Here is a 6,881-nt window from a genome sequence, read left to right as displayed (position 1 = left end):
TTCAAAATTCAGAATAAGTTGTTTTTTTTTGTTTTTTTTTTTTTAAATATTGGGACTTGCTGGTGTCTTGCAGTCCTTACAGGTTAGTATTCTGGAATTTGGGCAATCCGCTTGATCAGCTGTGCACCATTTTGTGTAAAAGCTTCCATCTAAGGGCATAAAAGTCATGTGTACTGGGGACTGTTGCGTTCAGGAGTGTTTCCTGGACTGTTCAAGCCATATCTCAAGGAGCTAAACCTACAGGCACAGGTGATCTTGCTTGGGAAGGCAAATCTTTTTGTCTGTTGGGAGAGTCTTTCTCAGGGCAGAGCAGATCTGAATATCAAGAGCCACAAGTAGGATGCTGTAGCTTAGTTGCTGACTTCTGTAGAATATGACAAAGCCACAGCAGAAAGATGTGCAGTGGATGACCGGGCCAGCAGTGGGCAAATGCATCCTGTTCCAGAGGGATGTCTGGCTCCACCTTGGTATCACTTGTCCCTTGCTAAACCATGGCTGCAGGGACCACTCTTTTAAGCATATGTGTCAACCATTATACTGTCCCTTTAGGTGAGCTGCTAATCATGGATGGGCTCACGTAAGTAGCATCCATGAAAGGCAAAGCAACCCTTCTAACCTTGTGTTGCTTTGATCATTGATATATCTGGCACAGCATCTGCACAAACAGACTTGTATTCAAACGGTACTGAGGCCGGAGTTGCCGTTCTACTCCTGGGTCATTATCTGTTTGGAAACACCTCACAGGTGTAACACTTGAGGGTCATAGGAAGGTTGGTCACTGGGCAACATGAAGGGCTCTGTTGAGAGGCATGAGCTTCCACTCTTTGTGGTCTCTGTTCCAGAACAATCTACTTCACCTGAGCCTTGTCTGCTGTCAGATTGTCCATATACCTAGAAATTGACTTGGGTTCTTGATCAGCTTCTTCTAATCATTTGTTACCAGATGTGGCCATGTAAGGATGGCTAGTTATTTCATTTGCAGTGTCTGGGTCAGATTCAGGTCTAAATCTGTCAGCTGTAAGAAAACAGACTCTCACCCCCTGTGTTTTTGTGTTCGCAATCCAGCAACTGAAACAGGCTCAGGAGTGAACATCTTGCTGTAGGTTTGGCCAGGGAATCAACTTGACCATGAGTCCAGGTTACTTTGCAGGCTCAGGGAGACCACATGGTATAGGAAGGGTGACTGATTCAATATAATTCCAGGAGCACATATGAACACACCTGATGGCAGGGGATGTGAATACTCGGAGGAGAAAATACCAAAGGAATTGAACCTGGAAGGGTGAGAAGTGACTGCTGCCACAGCATGGAGTAGTGTGGTGACTGGAGATAACCAGGTTAGCAAGGTTAAAAACAGCAACCACCTCAAGGCTAGTGGGTGCCATGGAGTTCCTCAGCATTCTTCATAAAGGGCACTACAGGAGATTTATCAACGTCTATGAAGGACATGGAAACTGTAGCGCCAATGGCAATCACAAGCTGTTATGCGCATAGCTTGATGTAGTCTGATGTGTACGAAGCAAGAAGAAGAAAAGGAAAATGGCTGTATGATGGCAGTATTTGTTGGAAATACTACAACATAAATCAATTTTGTAACTTTTTTTTGTTAGCTCTAGGCATTCATGCATTCAAGCACAAGTAGGTATACAGGTATTTCTCACTGCCCCTAGCAATCTGAAAGAGTGAAACTGACCCATAAAATCCTCCTGAAAAGGTAGTCAATTTTATTTTTTCTAAGAGAAGAATGGTTTTCAGATTTGGGAAGTGAGCTAAATTATCTGTTAAAGCATGCTACAAAAGTGTGTTTTCATAAGTGCTTATCGGTGTTATTCAATAACTGCCATTTAGGTTCCCATTGGAAGTGAGTTTGGAATAAACAGGATTTCTGTTCATTTATCAGTACAAGGAAATGTTTCCAGGTTTGTGTTATTGATGATAGGCAGGGGCGAGGATGAAAACGCACACTTTTTATTGTTAAAGCGTCCTTATTCTCAGTGATGACCGTTTCAAACATGTTTACCATCAAATTAAATCTAACATTACCATAAAAAGCACTAATGTATGTTTAAAAACGGGCGGCACGGTGGTGTAGTGGTTAGCACTGTCGCCTCACAGCAAGAAGGTCCGGGTTCGATCCCCGTGGCTGACGAGGGCCTTTCTGTGCGGAGTTTGCATGTTCTCCCCGTGTCCGTGTGGGTTTCCTCCGGGTGCTCCAGTTTCCCCCACAGTCCAAAGACATGCAGGTTAGGTTAACTGGTGGCTCTAAATTGACCGTAGGTGTGAACGTGAGTGTGAATAGTTGTCTGTGTCTATGTGTCAGCCCTGTGATGACCTGGCAACTTGTCCGGGGTGTACCCCGCCTTTTGCCCGTAGTCAGCTGGGATAGGCTCCAGCTTGCCTGTGACCCTGTAGAACAGGATAAAACGGCTAGAGATAATGAGATGAGATGTTTAAAAACGGGCGGCATGGTGGTGTAGTGGTTAGCGCTGTCGCCTCACAGCAAGAAGGTCCGGGTTCGAGCCCAGTAGCCGGCGAGGGCCTTTCTGTGTGGAGTTTGCATGTTCTCCCCGTGTCCGCGTGGGTTTCCTCTGGGTGCTCCGGTTTCCCCCACAGTCCAAAGACATGCAGGTTAGGTTAACTGGTGACTCTAAATTGAGCGTAGGTGTGAATGTGAGTGTGAATGGTTGTCTGTGTCTATGTGTCAGCCCTGTGATGACCTGGTGACTTGTCCAGGGTGTACCCCACCTTTTGCCCGTAGTCAGCTGGGATAGGCTCCAGCTTGCCTGTAACCCTGTAGAACAGGATAAAACGGCTACAGATAATGAAATGAGATGTTTAAAAACAAAATGATCCCTGCATTATGTATCTGCTGTTTAGGGAGCTGGACAAACAAGCAGGGGCTTTTTTTTTTTTTTTTTTTGCTTTTTTTTCTTCTGTGGTTAGGCTTTTTGCTGTTATTTGGCTTGTTATTTTCTATTGAAGGAAAGCATTTAGAACCGTATGGAATCCCACAGTGTCTTATTAGTACTTCATGGGAATGCTTCTACTTCCCGCTGGTCTGTTGGCAGTGCCCTCTGTGGGCAAAATGTGTTGATTTGTCTTTTGGGGTCCTCCACCCCCTAGTAACAAGTTGATGTATTCTACTCTTGGCCTAATGGAGCAGGTCTTACTCATCCAGTCAATGTCAAGCTGTATTAACATCTTCCATAAGCCCCATAAGGTACGGTACATGAAGTAACTTTTTTTTTTTTTGAAACCAATGATTGTGTAGTTTCTCATGCATTAGATAGTTTTTCAACTGGTACACTGTAATGACAATTTAGATCATTAAACTCTGTCCATTGGGCCTTTCAGGCAATTAATGATTCTGGTAGTTTGTCATTTACATATGAATATTGGTTGTTGATTAATGTGCTGGTGTATTAATCTATCAAATTGTTAAAATAGGCACTTATGGTATCAATGGGAGATGAGCAGCACCTTCCACTAGGGACCATTGAGAATCAGCATGTTGTGAACTGCACAAGTGAAAGAGCTGTGTGTGTATGGTTGGGGGGGGTGTTCCTGGCAGACCCTGAGTGTTTTGGAATGTGCCAAGGCTTGTTTCTGGGGTGGGACTCCATGACCTCAGGCTGTGGGATGGGTGGGTGTGCCTTTAACAGGCATTCAAAGCCACTCCAGTAAGAAAAGGACGGTTGCAATCATGATTATCCTGCACATGCTCGCTTGCTCACTCACTGTAAGCGTCATGTTATGTCGCAAAACTTCAGCAGTTAAAATTGATGGCATGTTTCATTTTATCCTCTGTTACCTGCTTCCACCTAATTGTTGCCCCTGTCTCAGTCATATAATTTTGCTGTATTCCCTAGAGAGGTGAAGAGGACACCAGCAAGGGAGAATGCTGTTTCTTTAAGAGAGAGAGGGAGAGAGGGAGCGAGAGAAAGGGAGGGACCTCTTTGCCCTCCAGAAACCAGGAAGGGAATTGAGTTGATCTACTGCTGGCTGTTTAGCGCATACGAGGCTTTGAGAAGCAGGGACAGCTAAAGTGAGAGAGCGAGAGAGAGAGTGCTCTAGAGAGGAGGAAAGGAGGGACAAGCAAACCCACAAAAGCAGCATCACGGCCATCACAGGTGAGCTGAACCCTTGCGCTCCCCCTCCTGGTTCCCCTGCCATCTCTTCCAGGGCCTGTCGTCAGGAAAGAAAAGGGAATGAAGGAGGGGGGCAGAGAGAGGGCAAAAGGGGTTAGAAGAGGATTGCCACTGAAACTCATTCGCCTCACCTTGTATTTACTGCTATTGTTTTTCTGAACTTTATTTCAGTTTTTTAAGCACTATTAGTTTGGTCGAGAGTGTGTGTTGGGGGAGGGGGGGCAAAAGAGAAAGACTGGGGCAGTGTGTAAGGAAGGAGGAACCAAAAATAATGCTGTCATACAAGGTAGAGTGGCATGTGACAGGCTTTACTTTTGGGTTGTCAAATGGAATCAGCTGTGATGGATTCCAGATTTCATCTCTCTCTGTCTGGATTATTTGTTTGCCCCTCTTTTTTTTTTTTTTTTTGCAGTTTTGTTTTTATAGCTCATTATTGTACCCCAAGTCCTAGGTCAAAAGTATACAAGTTTATTTTTATTATTATTATTATTATTCAGGTACGCTTAAGACATAACAGAATTGTGGTGCTTGCTTTTGCTTCAGTGAGTTCCTTTATTTTGTCTCCAGCTTGGCTCTGCTTGATGGCTGGTCTCTGTACTTTTAATACCTGGCATCCTGCTAGCAACACACCGTAGCATATAATTCAGCTCAGAGTGCTTACGTTGAACCAGGGCTCAGAGCTGTGGGATCGGTGAAAGTGGACAGCTTGGGACTTGTAGTCCGTTGCAGTGGCCTAGAAGCAGTCAAAGCAACTCTGTAGGACTTCACATCCCAGAGAGCTTTGCCCTTGGCCATACAGGAAAGGAAACAGCCGGCAGCCTATCCCAATGGGGAGGTGTGGTGAGTGAGCATCTGTCAAGCCAATCGCAGAGAGGGAAGTGAAGCCAGAGCAGTGGGCTGAAAAAAGAGGGCCGGGGGTGGGAGGAGGAAGGGGGAGAGTTAGAGTTAGTAGGTGTCTGCTTGTGTGTGGGATCAGGCAAGGGCTTGCCTGTGTAACTAGGGCCACTCGGAAGTTTGCCGACTGCAGTTACTTCACAGCACGATCCTGCCCAGGCAAATAAGCAGGCAGGGAACACTGAGCTGGCCCACAGAGAGAAACACATTTCTGCCTGGCTGGTAAGATCGCCTTCTTAATGCAATCTCACACACTCTGCTGCCTGGAGTGGAAAAGACAGCATAGCAGTGGGATCTTTAGGACAGAGAGATATATAGATAGAGGGGCACTAGGCTTAGCTGAGCTGAGAGCACTTGACCCAATTGCAGATGGAGTAGAGAAGGAAAACATAGGCCTGCTGCATTAAGGTATGGCCAAAGAGGTTACATCGAGCTCACATTAACTTTGCATGGAATTATTGTTTCTATAAATATTGTCAATGGGGTGTCAAGACTAATCTCATTAAAAACTTACCATCGACGTATATAAACAGAAGTGAGCTGACTATGAGAAAGTTATACTTATGAATTACAGAGTATTGGATCATTATCATGGTCTTCTAATTTGACACATCTGGCAATGCATGAAGAAATGTGGCACCCCTAGTGGACTATTAAACTGAACGTTTTCTAAACAGTTTATGTATGAGACATGCTGCAAATGAAAATTTCATAACCTTTAACCTTGTGACTTCTTTGTTTCTGTTGTTGGCTGATGTAACTTGTATTTGTTTAAACCCTTCCTCATTTTTTTAAAAAGCTCAAGCTCAACCCCCTTGGTTGCTGGTCATCGAGGGTCTTTTGGTAGAGTCTCATGACTTCAGTTTAGTCAGCAGTTTGCTTGTGCATGAAACTACTTCTGTGGGTTTTTTTTTTTTTTTTTTTATTCAAGGATGTATGCGGATAATTTCCAACCCATACTGGCTTAACTCGTTTTGGCTGGTGCGGGTACAGGGAGGGCACGAGGGGTATTTTTATTCGCTGATGACGCCCAGTGTCTGAACAATACACAGAAAAGGCGCCTTGTCTTGTCAGGGGTGAGGCCTCTCTTTATTGTGTTTTAGTTGCTGTGTGAATTACACATATTTGAGCCCACTTTAAGTGAGTGTACTTTTATATATGGGTAGATTATGCCACGGGGTCATTTTGAGTCATGGCACCCACCTAGGAATGCTATGAGGCCTTCAGAGAAACTTGGCGAGTGTATATGTGTTTGAGTGTTTGGGAACACTAAGATCGCCACCCATAAAGTAAACATTAATGTTGCCTTTCTTTTATATAAAATAAATGGAGGATTGCTGGGAGTATATATATTTTTTTAAATTATAGTTTGCTGATTTTATTAAAATAAAGTGCATACTGTCACACCTGATCTGCCTACCTGAAATAGAGATTTGTTGGTGTCTTGTGTGCAATTAATTTCATTTCCATTTCAGTTTGTATGCATAATGTCACTACATTCATATCAGTGGTCAGAATTCAAACTATATATTTAAAGTTCTAGTTATTTTCGTAAGCCTTTCCAACTTAACTGCATTCTGTTAGAGCTCTCGCTTATGGAAAATTGGGCCTGCACGTTTAAGATTTTCCATTCCCTCATATTTAGAAAGTGCTAAATCATACAAAGGTCAGTCACACACATTCACATATATAAGTTTGGGGCATGTATTCATGTGTTGTTTTGGAGTGATTGTCCTAGTGGAGGAATTTGTTAAATTGGAGTTGACTGGAATTGAATGCTTGGCCAAAAGTCTTGGCCAAGGAGTAGTTCCAGCAGGCAGCCAGTGCTTTGTATATAGT

At 43.9% G+C, this 6,881-nt stretch overlaps 1 protein-coding gene across 5 annotated transcripts in view; it reads left to right on the top strand.

The window, feature by feature from the left end:
* Window positions 1-3,724: 3,724 nt before the first annotated feature.
* Window positions 3,725-6,881, top strand: part of zbtb7a (zinc finger and BTB domain containing 7a) — a 28,336-nt gene continuing 25,179 nt past the window's right edge. For 2 of the 5 annotated variants that reach the window (XM_060941462.1, XM_060941460.1), the window contains exons 1-2: window positions 3,725-4,130; window positions 4,716-4,988. The gene's annotated coding sequence lies outside the window, so the exon portion shown is untranslated. Of the gene's footprint in view, window positions 4,131-4,715; window positions 4,989-5,102; window positions 5,265-6,881 lie in introns of those variants that run through there. The other 3 variants (XM_060941461.1, XM_060941458.1, XM_060941459.1) reach the window with 3 other exon arrangements.

This window comes from Neoarius graeffei, chromosome 15, assembly GCF_027579695.1.
Source record: "Neoarius graeffei isolate fNeoGra1 chromosome 15, fNeoGra1.pri, whole genome shotgun sequence".
NCBI lineage: Eukaryota > Metazoa > Chordata > Actinopteri > Siluriformes > Ariidae > Neoarius > Neoarius graeffei.
Note: the sequence above shows the minus strand (reverse complement) of the source record. Positions and strands in the feature narration are given on the sequence as shown.